Source organism: Osmia lignaria, chromosome 2 (genome assembly GCF_051020975.1).
Source record: "Osmia lignaria lignaria isolate PbOS001 chromosome 2, iyOsmLign1, whole genome shotgun sequence".
In the NCBI taxonomy this organism is placed as follows: domain Eukaryota; kingdom Metazoa; phylum Arthropoda; class Insecta; order Hymenoptera; family Megachilidae; genus Osmia; species Osmia lignaria.
Window position 1 is genome coordinate 2,782,004 of NC_135033.1, and position 21,558 is coordinate 2,803,561.

At 35.1% G+C, this 21,558-nt stretch overlaps 1 protein-coding gene across 4 annotated transcripts in view; it reads right to left on the reverse strand.

Moving 5' to 3' along the window:
- eya (eya transcriptional coactivator and phosphatase 2) overlaps positions 1-21,217 on the reverse strand; it is a 43,960-nt gene extending 22,743 nt beyond the window's left edge. For 2 of the 4 annotated variants that reach the window (XM_034327830.2, XM_034327828.2), the window contains exon 1: positions 20,615-21,217. The gene's annotated coding sequence lies outside the window, so the exon portion shown is untranslated. The remainder of the gene's footprint in view (positions 1-20,614) is intronic. The other 2 variants (XM_034327831.2, XM_034327829.2) reach the window with 1 other exon arrangement.
- Between the last annotated feature and the right edge of the window lie 341 nt (positions 21,218-21,558).

The following is a 21,558-nucleotide window of genomic DNA, read 5'->3' on the forward strand; positions in this document are numbered from 1 at the left end:
TGATAGGTGGAGTCTTTCAGTTTTCGAGATATTTGAGAAAATAGTTATTTCAAGGTTACATAAATTTTTGATAGCATTTTACGTTCAATAGAGTGCTTTGTATACAATATACACATATACACAGAGTGGTTCATAAGAAGCTTCAGTTTTGATTTCAGCGCCATCTCTTTATTTTTATAGATGTTCAAATCATTATTTGATAAACAAATAGATCAAAGTTGGAAATTTTTTTTTACATGTATTTCAGTTTTAAAATGGCAACTGTAAAGATCACAAACAGCCTTGAAGAACGTGTGTTTATCATCGCTTAGCGGTCAATGATTTCTTTCTTTGGGGTTATGTCAAGAATAAAGTGTATGAAGTGATCAGAGACATGGAACACCTCAAAGAAAGAATCACTGAAGTCATCCAGTTGAAAAATTGAGAAAAAGTCGATTTGTATTCACGCGTGTTTTACTCACTTTTCAATGGCCAGTATAGATAATGTTCTCTTCGGATCGAATTGTTAGTGGTTACTGAGGGAAAACACTTTAGAAATCTCATTCATTAAATTTTCAAGGTTTCTGAATAAAGTACAATTTATTTGAATTGAATATCTCTTGTAGTTTATTTATAATAAATTTTTCAAAACTAAAGTTCCTTTTGAACCATCCTGTATATTTCTTACTAATGTCGTTGACTCAACGTCGAAAGTCATTAATGACTATATACGACTAATTGTTGTAGCGTACAGTTTTGTATTAATAGATACCAATGCTCCAAAATGAAATTCTACAAGTATCTAGCTCTAACATCAAAACCCGACGAATTATTTAATTATTTATGTTCTAAAAATGTTATTCGCCAAACATTGAAATGTCCACGATGTAGAAATATTTTAGAATTTGTAGCGTGTATTTTTCACAAGTAACCGAGGCAAGTGTGTACTTTACACAAATGTAGCGAGTAGTAAAGATTCTTTTGCAATTCTGACGCTCATTACGGCCAGTCACCAGCGCGGCACGGAGTGCAGCCGCTTCATGCGCGATTACCGCGATCGCACTTATTCGCCGCGAACACGCACACTCACACATGTTACACCTTCGCTACCTCAAGCAACACTGTGCCCCGACTCATACATACAACTGTAGCCATGGTTAATCGAAAACACAAGGAAATCTGTTGGGCAGACAGGATTTATTGGGTTAGATCAGTGTTTCCCAACGTGGGACCCACGCCCCACAGGGCGGCAATTTGATTGCTAAGGGGGACAAGTTTAAGTTAATCGTATGGCTACTCTCAGTCGATACTCGAGCTGGGTAAACGTCCATAATTACTAATAATTAAAATAATATAGAAAAATCTTTCATTTATTTCCTGCTTGAATTTCGATTCTCCATTATATGTTTTGAAAATATACTTACTGTGTTTCCTCAACAATTTTCTAGTGATTTCTTTGTGAAACCTATCATTTAAGTTTCTTCATTTATGTTTACTTTACATAGGGGGTATAAGAGTTTTAGAAAGGCTTAAATGGGGCATGGCACACAAAAGGTTGGGAAACACTGGGTTAAATGGAATTACAAGGTGTAGGTTACAGTTTTTCTTTAATTTATTTGTACAAGACATTCTACGGTGAGCGACATGTTTATACTTTTCCCGTTCGATAGGCGTCCAGGTATTATCGCCGAACTCTCCATATCGAATGGGCGTCTAGAAAATTAACTCTACTAGCGCGTCCAGGAGATGCTCTGTACTCTCTCGACCGACAGGCGTCCAGGTATTATCGTCGTACTCTCCTTGTCGGTCGAGCATCCAGGAACAGTTCTCCCGTACTCTCCCTTCTTCTTCTTCCGGTAGGCGTCCAGGTATTGTCGCCGAACTCTCCTACCGGGATCTCTCTCGCTCTTCTCCGGCAGGCATCCAGGTATTATCGCCGTACTCTTCTGCTGGAATCCCTAGCCTACCGACCAAGAGCGGCCGATGGTCTTACCTCGTCCTCTCTCTCAGATAACAGCAGTCAAAATAGGCCGAGTCGGTCGCGAGCCTTTAATTTATATCCGTTCGTTGCTATCCGTGGCCGCCGTAATCAACGATCGCGTCGTCAAAAATGAGTTTGTCGTTTTCCGCGCTCGCGTTCCGCGTCTACGCTTGCACCTCGCAGCTTTGGTCGCGCCTCGCGTCTCTGCCTCCCGCGATAGCCTATAATTGACTTTTCTCGAAATTGTCTGAACCCTTCTAGACCGCATCGTTTTCGCGAAGTTTCTTTTTTTACCGTTGTTACACAACAAATTAAAGAGTTCGGAATCACTATTATGTTTTCATTGCATAAATCACTATTATAAACAAACGAAGAACCATAAAAGAAAACGATTAGCTTGTAATTTTAAAATCAGTGCACTTAATGGAACCCGGTTCTCAAAAGCAAATTTAAATGTTGACGCAGCTTGTCAATTCATTTGCTATACTTTAACGATGAACACTGCTAGGCAAAGATTTCTCGAAATAGAACTTAATATCTCATCTTCTAACAGCAGTAGACTGGACTAATTTCTCTTGAGAGCTAATTAATTACTTAAATATCTACTATTATCAATTCTGGTTTATGAACTTATTTCATTAATAATTTCTCACTTTATGTATGAATGGTTATTAAAAAACAAAATTCAAATTGGTGGAAGCAGAATAGTCGTGGAGATTGACGAGGCAAAATTTGGTCGTCGAAAATACAATCTAGGACGAATCATATCAGGACAATGGATTTTCGGCGGTATTGAGCGACATTCGATAAAGTTTTCTGTTATACCAATATTATCTTGTAAAACGGAGGTACTGTTGCCTCTCATTTCGCAGAAGATTGCTCCTGGCATAATAATTTATAGTGACTATTGGAAAGAGTACATACAAATAAACAAAAATGTGTACGAACATCACACCGTAAATTTTGTGAATCCAGATACAAGGGCACGTACTTAAAATGTCGAAAGATTTTGGAGAGAAATTCGAGGAAATATTCCTGTGTTGCAGAGAGTATCGTTTTAATCATTATTTAGCAGAATTTATATTCAAAAAAAATTTTTCGACTTTTTTAAACGATTACACTGGTGGAATTAATTCTGGGCACTTTGAATAAAAATATTCTATATTTTATATTTGTGCAGAAAATGTATATTCTGCTATGCTAAATTGATACCGTAATCTATAATGTTTATACTTAATATTTTCACATGATTTGGTTTGTAAATGTTTTAAAATTTCAATTTAGAAAAATCTAAACTGTGTTGTTATTTTTGACAACACGAAACGTCGCATGATATGAAATAGCCAATCACAGGAGGAAAGGATATCCAACGAAATATTAATTTTTTTCTACCTCCTTTGATGTGTTGAAATTATAATTTTTATTGTATATTAATGGTAATTATGTATTCTCTGAATGAAAGTCTACACGAATAAATGACTAATATAACTTATCACATTTAGCATATGACTGTATCAAGTTTATAGCTGAAATCGGTTAAGTGTGTTTTTTAAGTTCATCTGTTGTTTGCTAATCGTCCTGATGTGTTTATAACAACATACATATAAGCGACCACCTGCTGATGCATATTATACGTTGCCAAAAACGTGTACGAATAGACAATATTCAAAGTAGTAATAGCAGCAGTTTTTCGCGATTATCTCGAAAATTAAGAGTCCGCCTATCATATGCAGAGGAAAAAGTTGTTCAGAATGACGACCTTGACATCGAAATCGGAGGTGGTTCTCTTATTCTAAATATTTATCAACAATAAACTACCGAGATAATCACAGTTTAAATTGAATTTAATGTTCTATATTATCTTCATTTTTTTAATTTCACATTATTTTCTTAAATATTATTGTATGTACACTGAGTTGCATTGAACTTGTCGCAGTGAAGTTGGCTACAAATTCACTAACGCATTCACGCCGCGTCGGTGAGTGAATGCGTGGCTAACTTCACTGCGACAAGTTCAATGCAACTCAGGGTACATCATATATGAAATTCTTTTGTCTAATAATTTATAGATTTAATTTTAATCGAAATACCAAGACTGACTCAGCTTCACCATTCAAGGGTTAATGTATAAGTAGTCGTGTTTTACAATTGTTAACACGTCAAATGCCGTGAAGGTCATCGGTGACCGACAGTGGAAATAATATTACAGGTTGAGTTAGGAGGAGAGGGAAACATAGAGTGGTGAAAAGCAGAATGCGAAAGCGAGAAGATTAACCCTCGGTTCAACCCTTTATATAATGGTATACGTAATACAATATTTCTTTAAAAATTCCAATTCAATAGTTGGCACGTAGCAGCAATAATACCCTAGAAGTCATTACTTTCTGTGGAATATTTCACTTTATTGCAGCTCGCATCTGTTTACCAGACGTCGAAACCCTAACCGTAGAATAACTTTCAGTCCCTTTATCGTTCCATACTTTCTTCATGTCGAGATACATCTGGGATTTATTGCTTGCTACGGTCACTCTGAGGACACGCGAAGAGGACACGCGGACCCGCTACGTACGTCACTCGAAGGTAACTTCGGTATCCGCTAGTAAGTTTTTCAAGGCGATTTTTCCCACCTCCAGGAAAATTAACAAAACCAATGGAAATATAACACAGGTTTCCTTCATCCCGTTTCATCCAAAATTGTACGCCCACTCCGAGGACTTATTCTTCGAAAAGACACACTTTCGAAAAATTATTTGACCAACGAAGGTACTTTGAATATACAGCCTTCAGTGGGCACACAAGTCCATCCGTATTCATTCAACCTACAGTTCACTTATGTATAATTAATAGGAGTTCAGAAGATTGAACTCCCTACGCCGTTTAATCGCCGTTAAAATCGCCGTTTAATCGCCGCTGCGACGTTCATACAGAAAATATTTCGGGAGACAGCAATATGGTTCACTATTAGAAAAACTAATAATTCTGATGAACATGATTATTATTCCCAATAATTTGGGAAATTTTATTAAAGCACAATAATAACCAATGATACGTAAGTATATATATTATGTTTGTGATGAGTGCTTGAAAATTGGACCGTGTACTGTGCACCAATGACCAGAAGTTTCATGAGAAGGCTGCAACCTAATTGGTTGCGCCCCACCTTGGCTCACACGTACTTTCGGTCGTGACGTATGATTGGTCGAAGTGATGACATCTACTAATCAGGCTCATGTAAAACTAGGAGGTCAGTCGATGTGTGCGTAGTATCACCTCTTGCCCCTATGTCGTCCCACGAGACCTTTGTTCATCGGTAGTACCTCAATACACTCTGCAACTCGTGTTTTAAGGTTATGTGTTGTTTTTCTAACAATAAGTACAATTGGCTTTTTTTTTTTTTTTTTTTCACACGAGTAACAGCCTGCGATATACGAACAATCCAATCCTCTCGGTAATTCGACTTTGTTTTATTAACTTCCGTTTTCAGCCCCATAAACAATGAGTGTGGTCGCTGGAGGGTTATTAGATTAAACACGTGATTTCACTATTCGCAATTGTTAATTGGATCGTGCAGAGTACATTCGAACAATTGTATTTATCTTCTAAACTATTGGGAATAATAACTATATTGATCTAAATTTTTTTTTAAATAACCCATATTATCGCCTCCAAAGATATTTCCCTCTGCTTCTGGTTCACCCTATATACTCGAATAATTGAAAACTAAATAATAGAAAAATATTACATATTGTGAGTAGCATTACTATTACCTATATTTAAGGGCGGACTGGTATTCAAAATTTCGGGAAACTTCCCGGTGGCCGATGAATCAATTTGCGGGCTAATTAATTAAAATTGAAAGCCCGCCGTGTCACTAACCTCTCATTAAAAATGTAAGCCCCAGTCCGTCTCGGTCTATATTAATAACGTCAAGTGGCAAATTGAAAATTTTTCATTTGGAATCTTGCTATTCTGGTTCCTAATTATTAGCATCCGGGGCCGGTCATTTGCACGGGGCAGCAATATTGATTTGAACTACGCAAAATTCAAATGAAATAAATCATAAAAAGAAAATACTACTATTAAAAATGTATTAAGACGTAATTGTAAGAGTTTTCTTTTGGTTGGAGGACTGTACAATATAATCCTTAACAGCAGAGCCTGGGTCTAGCGTGACCCAAACTTATAAAAAATATACTAAAAATAAATTTTTTAAAGTACCTTTTAAAGGAACAGTGTAAAATTTAGAAAATGAAAATAATACGAAATATATAATCAAATTTAATTTGCGGTTCTCTCCATTGTCTATCGTCCCAGGACCAGCCATGCTAAAATCCTAATATTTTTTTAAACAGATGTCCATTTTCACTGTGGCAGTCAACGTGTATATAAAAAAATAATACACGACCATTTCTATTGAATAAAACTGCACAGAATAACGTATATTATCAACTGGAATATAGAAGCTACAAATTTAATTTCGATAGAGTCAAATCTGACCTTACCATCGTAGTTCAAAGTTAAATTAGTTCTTATAATGAACATATTTCTGTGATTTTATTTTCGAATACTGTTATTGGGTTTCATATATCAATTTAAAATAAAATTTCTATAAATTACCATTCAGCTTTATTACTATAATTAAACAGTTAACGAAATCAACGCCCGATGAGTTTAAAATTATAACGAGATTTATATTAAAATCTTGAATAAAATTTTAACTAGCTGTCAAACGTCGACTCACAATCAGACTAAATGAATCTTTAATAAACGTTTTCTCATGATAATTTAACTTAGAAAGGAGCATTGAACTTTGAAACGTTTAAATCACCATCCGTGATAATGAATGAAGATATTTAAAACTATTATAATTTTCTTATTATTTAGAAGCAGGGCCGCGTTTACTACCAAACAAAATAGATACGTATATATTTGTCATTTTAGATTACGAATTTTTATGCAAATATACATTTTTACAGTATAGTTTCTTCTAAAAATATGTCAAGGAACATTATTTTATATATTTGTTTATTCTTGAAATATTTTATTTTACTTTTTTATATTGAGTTCACGTTCAATATATGTATATTTTAAGTATTTCTGTATGTCATAAATGCATAAATATGAAATAAATTCGACCGCTAGCTTCGACTTTTAACACGTTCACTGCCACCGTCGAAGCATTGTCGACATATACAGTAAAAGCTGGATATATGCAACAAAAGTTTGGCTGGATATATGCAACATCGCTATCCCCTCCACTTGGGGGGATCCCCCTAAGCCGAACCGAGCCGCTCGGCGAGGAAACCATGTAATATGATCCGACCGTTATATCGGCGTGACTAATACTAATTGAACGATAAAACTTTTTTATTTTTAACTTTTTCTTAATGAAACTTTTACTAACGCATTTGTGAGATTTTTCTGATTAAAATGGTACCAAACACGACATGATTTGAATTATATTTATTTATTAAAATAATAATAAAACTGTAATAATAGCAAAGTACTAAACTGGTCGATAAAATTATTGTTGCCACGGTTCAGTTCAGAATATTTCTAAGTAGCGGAATTATTGACTGCAAATTAGGTGCTTTATGATGTTAGGAACAGCCCGTGATTTCCATGAAACCGGACAGTTTCTTCCTATTGAAAATTAAAGTAATTTACAAGCTAACAGTAATAACAGAATGATAATAGAATAAATAAACAATAATAATAAAATAAACAATATAGAATTGACATCTCGGCTACATATGTATAAGGCAGGCCGTACACCAAAGATACATCAAACACGCAACATGCAACATGTAACACGTTGCATGTTGTGTACGAACGTAGAATAGGTATCGCGGCACGGTACAAATGATTTGTACGAACGTAGAATAGGTAACGCGGCACGGTACAAACGATTTGTACGGACACAGAATCGATACCAAGACTGGATATATGCAACGTCTGGGTCCCAATGTTTGTTGCATATATCCAGCTTTTACTGTACCTAGAATGTGATGACTAAGGATGTGCGGGTACCCGATATTACGAGCTCGGAAAAAATCGGGCGGGCTCGGGCGCGCGTCCGATCCATGCGTGCAGTCAGGTAGCTCGACTATTTCGGATTTGGTCGGGTACAGTCGGGCAGATTCGGACGAGTACCCGCGGGCCGCGGTCCAACTCTCATGTATGTACTTGTTAATACTTGCAATAAGCATGTGCAAAATCTGTTTTATATGGAATTTTGGAATAAAATAATTTAATAATAAGATAATTTGGGAGCTCGTCCGAGTCTGCCCGACTGTACCCGACCGAACCCGAAATAGTCGGGCTACCCGACTGCACGCATGTATCGGATGCCCGCCCGAGCCTGTTCGATGTTTTCCGAACCAACCCGACACATTAGTCGGGCCGCACATCACTAGTGATGACCCGTGTGCCACCCGTCTACTGTGCTTCGACATTACTCGTAGGAATTACGATTAACGCCTTGCACTATTTTGACGAGTCTGACTCGTGATGAAAATTTTAGGCCAAACTTGAATATCACGAGTCTGACTTGTGATCGAGATTTCGAATTAGTCTCTCTCGCACTCACAATCCGACACTGTCTGCGCCGCTCGGCTACTATCCCCACCATTCGGGCGCCCTGTGTTTGGCCTGGCTTTTTCCGAGTTTCAGCATAGTGCAAGGGGTTAAGTGGTACATAGCACGTTCCTAAAATTTAATATTTAATTGAAAAATATAGACACCGATTTTCTAGACCGAAAAGCTCTAGACGCGGTGCTGATCAGAAGTGCATAAATTTACGGCAAATAGACTGCAATTTTTCTGAAAGAGAATTTAATCTTTTAAGTTGTAATGGCGATGTCACATTATAATTCATTTGGGCAACATTTTAATATTTATCTTTAACATTTCTGATTTTTTAAACTAGAATTCACTCACAAATACTTTTCTTTTAGCTCTATTATTTATCGCTTTTCATATTATAAATTCGTATTCGAATTTTTATACTTAACAATTTGACACTTGGCACTTGGAAACAAGGTGATCCAAGTTACACTTTTTCAAATCTTCAGATTGAAACCGAAAATAATTAGTTAAATTATTAAATACAATGTTGGAAATGAAAAACAAAGTGTCATTTGTATCCTTTTAGTTTTAAACGCGTCAGTTTATATTCAGTTGTACTAATAATTGAACATAAATTTACAATAGGGTAAAAATAAAATTTTAAGTAATAAAAAAGGGTATTTTATACAGGATATTTGGTAACTGATGGTACAACAGAAAAAAGGGTGACTTTATGAAAAAGTGAGACGAAAATATAAAGTAAAATTTTATTATACGAAGCTCTATTTTCGAAAAAATCAATTTTGAATATTCATTCGATATCGGTGCACTTTTTCCATTTTTATCCTTTTTTAAACATTAGGTACTTTAGGGGACACAAAATAATTATTGATGCTTTCTTTTGCCATTTAATAGCTTTCGATGAATCCAAGAAAATAATTCTTAACTTTAGGAATCCAACGGTACAAAAGTTAAACGTATCTAAAATCGAGAGTTTTTAGTATATTTTACATGTTAATATGACGTCATATTGCTTCTATCCATAATCTAATTGGTCTGCAGAGACGAGCAATAAAATGCTGTCAAAAAATTAACCTAACCTAACCGAAGACGTGGAAAGCATATTTAGATAAACCTTTGAGTTATTCCGCCAAAATGTGTGCCACCCACGTGCTTATCTACAGCACCACATTAAGGGGAGGTCCACGGGGGGCTACAGCCGTCCCGGGCCCCAATTTATATTTTTCTTAAATGACTACCTGATCCGCTAGGGGTCAATAAATAAAATTACCAGAAATATGGTGTTTCGGGCCGATCTGAACGAGTACATAATTTTTCGTTTTGCTCCTTTCGGTTTGGGGCAACTTGAGACAGATTTGGGGTAACATGGGATGGATTTCGGGCAACTTGAGACACGTTTAGGGAAAACCTAACCTAATCTGACCTGAGTTTCAAGTTGCCCCAAACCTGTCTCAAGTTGTCCCAAACCCATCCCAAGTTGCCTCAAACCCGTCCCAAATAGCCGTAAACGTGTCTCAAGTTGCCACAAAATTTGGGTTAAAATGAAAAATGATGTACTCATTGAGATCGGTCCAAAAAACCATGATCTATGTGACTTTAGTTTCTGATTCCTAGCGGGTCAAGAAGTCATATTTAAGAAAAATAAACCATCGTGTTCTTCTCGTCGAGATCTGTCGGTTAGGGCTACGCAAAGTTTAGTCTAAATGCGCGCTATAGGTATAATTTTCACTGTATTAGTGACTGTATTACTTTAATTTCTTTTTCTTACTTTCTTGGCATTACACATTAATACAAAATAATAGTGTACAATAATTTTTTTTATTAAAAATATAAAACATTCAAATATTAAAGATTTATATATTTTTAAAAAGTACTATAAAAGTGTTAATAACCCTCTGACGGCGGACCATGGAAAGAGGACACAATTTTAATTTAATTTTGTATTTCATATTATTTTCATTTTCTAAATTTTTCTAAATGTTTTTTAAGTTTGAATTACGATTGATTTAAGCTCTGTTCAAGCTTTAACAAAAAAGAAGGAAAACACAAAGTGATATTTTATTGAAAATCAATAATAATTAGCTGGGTAATAATTATATAGAAACATCAAACAAATCATTTTATCCTCTTGATAGATTCCACTGTTAATTATGCCGCGATAACTAGAGTGGGGGCGGTAGGTAAATATTTTCCATCGGATGTTTGTCATTGAATAAATCATTGTTGGAGAATAATCGTTTCGCGAAAAGTGCAGACAATCGAGTTTATGTGTAGCTATGAAAAGCGATTGTTCCCTCGTGACATGAATCGCGTTAACTGGGAGTTATGTAGTGTGGCTGGAACATGACGATGAATCAATTAACTCACGATCCCTCTGTTTGAACAACAGAGACAAGGTTCAATTTTTCTTCTCGAAAACGTACGAGTTAAAGTTAAAAAAAAAAAGAAGAAGAAACAGTAGCAAATCGTTTAAAACAATGGACACTGTAAAATATTAAACGACTCTCGTTTTACCTTTTATATCAAAGCGATACTCTGTACTGGGAAAAGGCACAAAAGAAAATGCAAACTGTATCCGAATTGGCGTGGGATTGTAACTCGATGAATCGGTGGAAACGTTGCTTTTAATTCGTGTAGATAGCTGTGATTATTTCCTTTTCGTTTTATTGCTTTAATCTTAAACTCGCTTCCTATACATACTGATCTGTTTTGTGTGAAAATTTCAACAATGATTAATTATTAGGAAAATTTGTGGAAAGCATTTGAAAATTATAAACAATATTTGGAAAACATTTTTTGAAGCAGGATAAACACTTTAATAACTATATTTTTTGGAATCTATGATTCCTGCAGTTTTGATAATATTGTAGGTGTTTAGTGGAGGGGAGAGGGTTCGTCTCCCCGGAAGCCTTTAGTTCGGGCCGGGGACCGCTAGGTGGCGGCGAGAGATCGGTGACAGTGCTCTCGCAAGCGGTCGCCCGGCATGCGGTTCGAATAATACAGGGTGTTTCCTACTTTTCCGGCAAGATTGTAGGAGCATGATTTACAAGTGAAAATAAGAAAAAAATGTTATATGAAGTTTGTAAACGCTTTTTTACAAAATTATAGGCAAATATTGAATATAGCAGATTTAAACCTGAATAATACGGAAGATCGATTGTATTTACTTTGCCTCAATTGCTGAGATGCAGCAAAATCCTCAGGAAATTCAAAATGTAATACATTCCATATTACAGCGATGTTAAGTTTGTGTCAATGCAGAAGGTGGTCATTTTGAAATGATGATTTAAAAATTCTTAACGATCCTCATACGTTAAGAAATATCTTGTAAGTACAGGCAAAGTAAACACAATCGATCTTCCGTATTATTCAAGTTTAAATCTGCTGTTCCGCACCTATTCAGGCTATATTCAATATTTGCCAATAATTTTGTAACAAAGCGTTTATAAACAAACTTCATATAACATTTTCTTCTTATTTTCACTTGTAGATCATGCTTCTACAATCTTGCCGGAAAAGTAGGAAACACCCTGTATAATAGAAGTTCCAAATTGCAGGGATCGTCTGTTGTCTGCCCTATTGATGAGTCTGACAGACTATCTCGAGACGGAAACGCCTTTTTCTCTTCTACAATATTAACAAAATTATACTGGAGAGTTTTATTTAATCCTTTGAAAACTAAACTCTTCTAAACATAATACTACACACGTATTTTTGCGTTTCAAAGTATAAATTTATGTTAACATATAGGTGAAATTCGGCATCTTTGTTGTCAAATTCATAACCGTTGTCAGGAATACCGCGGAACAACTGTTCTCCACTTCCTGATAATTAACGAATCAGGACATATCTCTGTTGATTGGCCTAATGAGCTTCGGTAGGGATATTGCCTGGAAAGTGTGTATGTATATATGTATATTCGAACCAGGAACAGTGAACAGAGTTGGCTAAGTCTGAGGAGCCCGCGAAAACGAGATAAACACCTTTTGACCGCCAACGGCTTGTATTATTTTCACCCGAAATATCCCAATATTTATAATTTTTCTTTTTTTTTTAAATGTAACAACCTGATATTTTTCCAAAAGCATTCAAAAGAGTGTTGTATAATCCGAAAAAGGAACACTGGGACTCGCTTTCGAGGTCAAATTCTAAGCCTCCTATTTACTATGTCAAAAAAATATTAAATAAAATTCCTTTGACTGAGGTTTTTTTCTTTACGATTCATTGTTATCCAATTTTATTTAGAATAAATTTCAATTTTTGAACCAAGTATATGTTCAGAAATCTGGTTCCGCCTATAGCACACAAAACTGAAAAGTCTATTACTATTTTGGAATCTAAGCAATTAGTAATAACATATTCATTAACTGCTTCAGCTTTGGAGTTTTTGATACTTTTGAAGAAAAAATTCTTCTTGCACAAATATGTTTTATAACTGCCCTGCAAAATTTAAACAATTTTCCACCATAGACGCAGAAACCACGACGTCTTGGTATTTGCCGCCACCAGGTCTATTACAGGTACAGCAGAGCCCTAAATATGAAGGTGACAATTGCCACCCGCAAGGCTGAAAGGGTTAAGGATGTTGGTTCATTGTTCCAACGAAGAATCAGCCATTTTATTTTAAGAATATTAACGAAATGTTTATTTAATAATTTTCATCGAACCTTGAACCTCAAATTAATATAACATAACTGCTATTTTGCAGTACTTTTAGGTCATCAAATCATATTAAACTTTCTATGTAACCTCGTATGAGGTTTCAAATGCTTAATATAAAAAAAAAAAAGAAAAAAAAACTTTCTATGAATCGAAGTTGGCTATCCGATATACAGCAATCTAACAGAATATATTATTGTAACACATCCATTAGGTCTTATATGTATAAATGAATCATGTACAAATAAAATTATTAATATTTTGTTGCTTATTAGGTGAAAAATAACCAATAAGTGCTACAAGTATGGGATCGTTTATTTTAAAAGTGGTGCGAGTTCAGTTTCAAAGAAATTATAAATTGTTTATAAATAAAAAGATCACATTAAAGTAATATTTATGTTCATTTTTTCAAAAATGGACTTACACCGCTTTCAAAATAAACGATCCAAATAAAACAACCTTGATGTTATGAATTACTCTTTCCAATTTTTTGAAATTGGATGCTTGCATTTCATCTGCAAGCGATAGATCAAATGTTAAATGTTATAAGTAACTTTAACCGTTTAAAACGTGGTACATGCGTGTACCTATCGAGTCTGATCTCTGAAAGACTAATACATATTTGTTTTCCACTTATAAAATGATATGAATTTTAGGATCTTAGATTCTTAAAATTTTCTAATTTTCTAATTTAAAAATTTTAAGATTTTAGGAAAATCTGGTTAAACCTATTATATTCATTCTAAAAATTTATAAAAGTTGTGAATAACTTCAGTATTAAAAATTTGTCTTTAAAGGGTAAGCGAGGTATTAACTTTTCTGTGAAAAATTTTCATAAATAAAAATTTCTAATTCTTGGAATACAAAGCAGAACGTATCAGCTCGAACTGAGAATAATTACATACTGATATCTGCACTACACTAAAATTTTAATTTTGGTCGTAATAAAAAAGCCTCTCAATCTCTACTGCAATACTTATTGCCAATCAAAGAAATCAGGCAACTAATTATTTCCATTCTTTGTCTTAATTGACAAATTTTTATCAGCTAGAAATAAATTCCCAAAATACAGTATTTGTTTAAACAGGCCTAGGTAATCTATCTTCTTAATTAAGAAGTCAAAGTGTTTACCGTTTGAACAGCAGAGCTGAGGGTTAATCGTGACCCAAACCTACGAAACATATACAATGATATTTCAATTAACACGTTAATTACCACAATGAAAATGGAGGTTTGTTGTTAGACATCAAATTCTAATTATTAAGAATTGAAATAAAATAGATTCTCGTATTGCAATTTGACTTTCACACCTTTCCACCATCATAATCTACGAAAATGATACACTTTTCCCTTCCATCTGAAAGATCGGAAGCTTGCAAAATTTTGCGAGCCTACATCCCGTCCGCAGCTATATGTACATAATGAGAGTCTACTGTAGCTAATTTGCAAATTATAAACTTCAGACTTTCTATTTACTATCTTACGTTATTAGTATAACAGTAATGGTATTCAAAATATTATTTTTCTCCTGTTTCCTTTTAATTATTTAAATATATCTAATTTGCGGCGTCGCACAGTGGGACAAAATGTCTTTCGGCGATCAGAAATCTGTATCTTCGGTTCTACTGGAAATATTTTAATGAAATTTTAGAAAGTTTTTGCCTACATTATGGTACTTAAGTTGTATCAATATAAATCATATTGAACTACAGGGTGTCAAAATATTCACGTATAAAGTGTAGCGCGTTCAATATCTTTCACTTGTTTGACATATTTTATGTTGTTTAACAAAAATTTGACTCAAAACTGTTAATAACTGTAAGAGAAACGGATTTAATAATTTCAAAATTACAAGACATGTGTTATTATATTATATTTATTCATTATGAGAAATGAAATTAATCCATTAGCATCCACGAAATGCGTAGTTTACGGAAGAGAAGTGGCAGTATTTTAGAAACTGTATTTGACAATGCTAGATGGAAAAGTGGCAAGATATGCGAAAAAGTAATCCACGTGTCGCAATCGTTTAGTGGAGGGGGTTTCGTCTCCCCGGACGCCTTGAGTTCAGGCCGGGGACCGCTAGGTGGCGGCGAGGTGAAAACGGTCTCTCGCAAGCACTCGCCCGGCATACGGTTCGAATAAATACAAGTTTTGAATCACGGTGCGATAGGTGTCTGGGGCAGGGATCATCTGTTGTCAGCCCCACTGGACGAGTCTGACAGACGATCCCGAGAGGAAACACCGTTTGTTTTCTCGACTGCTACACACGTATCAGTTTATACACAGCCGCAGTTGTCTATATGTAATAAACTATACATCTCGTGGGGGTACATTTTCACCGCATCTCTTTTCCTTCTAACTCTTCGAAACGACGAATCAAATCCTGGTTCTGCTTTTTCCGGGAAATTTTTCGGTTGTTGTGATTGGCACAACTGGTATTTAACAGAGGATGGCTGGTAGTAGATGCTTGAAGATTGTCGCGATCGTTAAATTACAATCACTATGGAAAGGATCGACAAGTTAATATCGACATATTGACTATTTAACTGTGGGATTTAGTTTTGAAAGTCTCTCACGGGATGCGTAATTAAAATCAAGCAATGTCGAGTATACACGTTGAACGCAGGGCAAATGCTCCTATTGGAAAACTCAGTTTTGTACCGATTTTTAACGATTTATTTTTGAAGCTTGGAAAGACATCTGAACTATACGAATGATACACAAGAAGTGAAGTCAATAGAAGACAACGCAGTGGAAAATCTTTAAAAAAAGAGAACGACCCAGGCCTCATGGTATAAACAGTTAGAAGCCCTTCCGATCGGTTCTTTTTTTACTAATACAAAGGGCAATGCTTCTCAATGTACGATTCATTTTTGTCAGAATATTATTTAAATGAAATAATCTAACAGCTCCTATCATAATTTTTACGAAAAAAGTATAGAAAAGCAAGGTAAGATTACATTTTTATTGAACATTGATCATTTTTACTGAACCGAAATAAAGTTTTGGATGATGAATATACACGTCGAATGCAGTTAATTGGTTAACAATCGTATCTAGTACTGCTTTTCCACAATCGTGCGCAACGGCCAATATGGGTGTAATTTAATTCAATCGCCATTTTCTTGAAAAGTTGCCCGAAGTTGCACTCAATTTCTTCTGATTCTGATAGAGGAAGGTTCACCCTTTCCTGCAGTAATAATTAAACCTATCTCAAGTTCTTGCAACTTTTTAAAATCGTGCACAAAGTCAAGATTTTAGTTAAATGTACTTCGTTTCAATCAGATCCTATTATTTTAAAAAGTTGTTAACATTTCAGCTTACTTTATCTAGTAAACTTTATAATTCATTTGAATTTCATCTTTCCGAGTAAAGTTCTGTAGAATCGTACATTGAAGTTACAAGTAATATCATCAGCGTTTTGTTTTAACGAATTTCTACTGACTTTGAATACGGACCACAGCAAAACTATAGCAAATATGAAAAAACGGATTGCACTACGTTAAACATCAATTTGTTCTCTATCCATGTACGTAAACAGTTTTTCAATTTTCGAATACGTGAAAATCGACTTTTGATCGCCGAAAACCGTTTTGTCCTATTACGCGTCGCGTCGGTCACCAGTGACCCCTGTAACACTCAACGCGTTAAAATTAGTAAATTAAATTTATATACATAGTGCTTTCATATGTGTATTTAGAAACATCTTAGAAGTTGGAAAATAAAAAAGTCCAAGAGCTGAAAGTTTGTATTTTTTCAGCAACTATATATTTAATTCATTTGAAATTTAAAAGATGTTTTTTTTATATTGTATGGCGTGTATAATAGTAACTGTTTATTTATTTGAAATCAAAAACTTGCAAAGATTTTTCTTTTTAAAGAAAGTACGCAGGTAATCAGACTTGAATTGGAGGGAAAATTGTAAAGTTGATAATGTGGTAGGAATCAGTATCGATTTTGGCGATGGCTTTATCACCTTGTTATGAATTTGAACAAATGAAATTAATCCTCCACTGGCAATATGGTCTTTTGTTTCTGAAGCTAATTTTTTAATGTTCCAGATTATAAAAAATCTGCAAAAATTCTAACATATTTATTGTCTTTAATTTAATTACAAATGTTAGTTAAGCAAAATGTTTAATCAATTTTGCAATAAAAATAAAAATTCGAAAACAATCCTGAAAGATGAAATTTTTGTTTGGTATTAAACGACCCGTAACGTCGCTAGAGGGTCAAGCAATTTCATTTTCTGTAGAGTTTCATTACCTGAAGAAAGTATTTACATTTTCTGTATCGGTAGCACTGAATTATGTTGAACGCCAATTTCAAAGAAGTGGTTTTGAGAAAAACATGTTTACGAATGGTCCCAATGTTCTACAAATCATACACAATACATTCATATGATATTTTTCGCTCCTAGAAAAGTTTATTTCGTGTTATTAATTGTTCTGTGTCGGCAACAAATTAAAATTTTATAATTTAGTTTCGACTTTTCAAAATTACTATTTTCATAATTTACCTATCAAGATTTCTTTTATTATAGACACACATTCTGTTGAAATGATGTACGAAATTTTTATAATTATAGAAGTAAAGATAATAAAATAGAAAAATTACATTAATGTAAACTATTATTTACCATCGGCGTAATTGGGTAGGAGCCAGGGTGAACCTAGCCACCCCCAAAAATGAGGACTGTCCCCCCCATTATTTTAAAAGTCTAAGGTTTGAAAATTCTACAAATTAAAAATTCTGGACTTTTCCTTTTGTTCTTATTGGTTAATTGCAATAACGATAGTTATTAAAGATAACAAATTCCATAAATTTTTTTAAACTTTGATTTTATTCACTGGCTTAGAAGGATGTTTTTACTATTTGAAAGTGAAACTAAAAGTGAGGCGACGCTCAGATGAAAAAGACGGATTTTGAAAATATTAAAAATTGACGAAGTTGGCTGAGGCGTATAAACAATCGCCTATAACTTTCAAATTATTCAACTACAAACGATAGAGAAATCACTACAAACAACTACAAACGATTCTGAATCAGATGGAAAAGACGGATTTTAAAAATATTAAAAATTGACGAAGTTGCTTCTTGGACGTATAAACAATCGCCTATAACTTTTAAACTATTCAACTACAAACGAAACGGAAATCACTACAATCAACTACAAACGATTCCCCATCACATGGAAAAAACCGATTTGAGATATCTGAATGTTGGGTGCGGGTCAATTTTTCAATTTTGTTTATTTATTAATTGACACAAAAGAAAAATATTGTTACTACAATCAACTACAAACAAAATACTATCATTTTCCGTAAAAAAAGTTAATTATTTCAAGGTCGGGTGTCAGGTTCACATAGCTGAAGAATTAGCTGTTTATTTGCTAAAAAATCAATTTCCTCATATCGATGTTTACCGAATGTATTTAGCTTTTCAAATGTCCATCACTTTCGAAAATGATTGAAACATTGAATTAATGAGATTTATTAATGATTGTGATTAGAATAAGAGTTTAAAAATCAACGTTTCATGAACACCATTTTTCACCGAAGAAATGTACCTTTGTTTTTATTGATACCTTGCAAAGCTTATTTAATATGTCGTGTTCATTTTTTTTTATTATTATTATTATTATAAATGAAGAGTATTTATCTATACCTAATCAGAATGGACCTTAAATTAGGATCTTTTGTTTATAGTTTATTGGAAAAAAAAAATACTCAATAGACACAATAGACTAAAGAGAATCGTCAAAGTTTTCCATAACTGACATGAATTATCTTTTGAGTTTCAAATAGTACCACACTTTTACAAAGTGAAATATTTTCATCATACTTTTCCCGTATAATCATGCCAGAATTACATCCCACTTCGTCTCGTAACGAAAATTATTATTGTTCATAACGTAGCCGTCGCCGGAACTGCGTGATGCGTTAAGAGGCTACTATAAAGTTCTACATTAAATAATTAACATTAAATAATAGACTTTTGCAATAATAGATTATTATTATTGCTTACAACTGTCTATAACAATTATCTTTGCTTTTGTTTATAAAAAAATATTTTTCATACTGTAATTAAAATATTTTTGACATTTAATTATAATATAACCACAATGTAAGATAATAAATCCCATTACTTAAAAAATTACAGATTACATATTCTGTTCATTTCAAAGTCCGAACAGCTGAATTTCAGTTCTGGACCACTGTACATACTTCGTGCCGTAGCAAAGTCGCTGGAAATTATAGATATCCATTATTTATTTTTCGGAATAAGTGGCAGGAGAGGAAATACGAAAGGCGATGTTGCTTATCTAAACAAAGCGAGCGGTGCAAGTTGCTTAGCTTGCTTGTCCGTCAGTCCGTCAGTCGTCAAAGAAATGCAGCGAAACGAAAGGAATGCGTAGCTAGGTCTCTCGTGTGCGACACTCGTGTCCCAAGGACCGTGGGCAGCTTACATTCGAAGGGAAGAAAAAAGAAAACTAAAGGGAGGGATGGTTACAACCACGGTCCAAGACAAAAGCTCCTCGTCCGAAATGCCCTGGCTTTTCTCCGCGTTGTCTACAAGCCCATGGAAATCGCAAACATGTTCGAAAAACATTCTATGTTTCGTCCCTGTATATTTTATCTGGAAATATCCCATCGAAGGCTCGTTCGTTGAGCAAGAAACGTTTGATCGTGTGAAAATTACGCGGTTTTTCAGAACGAATTACTTAACACTACGTAGCGGTTGACCAATTAAAATACATTACTGGTAACGAGCCGAATGAGATGCATAAGTTACGCATGCTCAAGTGATAATGACGTTTACACGTGTGCGTGTGCACGGATGCGCCTTCGTATGCCGCGGCACATCCGCGTAGTGCGCGTGACTCCCGTACATCTAATAATTTAAGGAAGGTATGAAACATTCGATGCCATCGTGCTTCCCACGTGGCACACGATGCCCAATTTCATTTTGATTACTCTTTCGCGGTTGCTATTTCGAAAATAAAATAATTACTTTCGCTTAACTCTTGAACAGCGGCGTCTGGATCAATCGAGAGATTCCAACTTACAAAACATATACAAGGATATTAATCTAAAATTAAATATATAATTTTTAAGCTAAAGAGCTTTACACGACGAAAATAATATGAGATAAAAAATTAAATTAAAATTGGGGCTCTCTCCATGGTCCGCCGTGTGAGGGATAATAACTTAGCATCAGTCTTATATGAAATGTACAAAGAAAGAAAGTTTGTGTTAGATAAAAAAAATGAATTCTTTTTATGGGTTTTTGAAAAAGAACATTTCTTAAAAACATGTTATAATATTATAGTTGAGAACGTAGCAACTAAATACCTGTAAAGACTATCGCGCGCAATGATTTTCAATTGTTATTTGTTCAAACCTTGTATCCGGTGTTTATGCTGGACCAAGCGAGGGTATTTCGTAGAGGAATATTCGTGGATCAAGGAAGCTGTAGTTGGTTCCCTCCTGATAGCAGCATCGTCATCCCTTCTCGCTTTGTGTATAAGTGAATGCGTGTATCCGCGCACTTGCCAGGGTTTAAGCACACTACCTCTCACTTTTCTCGCACTTTCCACGACCACGAGAACATCATGACGACCGACGGACACACCAACACCGATCGTTCTCGACGATGTGTACAGAAACGGTAGTCGATTCGATTGTTGCTAGCCAGAAGAAACTAGAAACGAAACGGATAAATCGGAAAAGCTCGTCGAATGATCTCGCGAGAATACATCTCCCGTAGCTGTATCCGCGCGAAGGGTGAAACCATGGAAGCCGGCTTGCAAAGGTACGTTCTGATTCGTCGAACCGAAGCGAACAGTGGTTAGTTGATCTTTTTTAGGTTATGCACTTCCCGTTCGAGATTCTTTTGACGAATTCTCTCTGTCGCGAACGCAGCTAGTACTATTGTTTCCCTGCGAAGGGTATCGCTCGGTGTGCGATATGCTGCAGCCTGTAGAGTTCTGAGCATGCGAAATGTCGCCTGCCACCCCCTGTCCGTTGGTCACGTGGTTGGCCGACTCGTTTCCCGTCTTACTCCCTCGTTCGTACCCCCTCTCTGTCCCTTTCGTTTCTCTTCGTTCTACCTATGGTAGTCTTGTTCACTGTCCCGTTTCATCCATCGGACGCGCACAGGTCGCTCGTTAATTAGAATGAGAGGGGGCTAATGGCAGCTCGCTCGGCCACTCGATTGTCAGACAAAGAGAAAATACAACAAAGGACGAATCCAAAAGTGAACAGAGAAGAGAAATACAGCCAAGTTACCCCCTCGTTCGAATAATTGTCACCTCCTGTCATCGTTCGTTTTTATGAATCGCACTC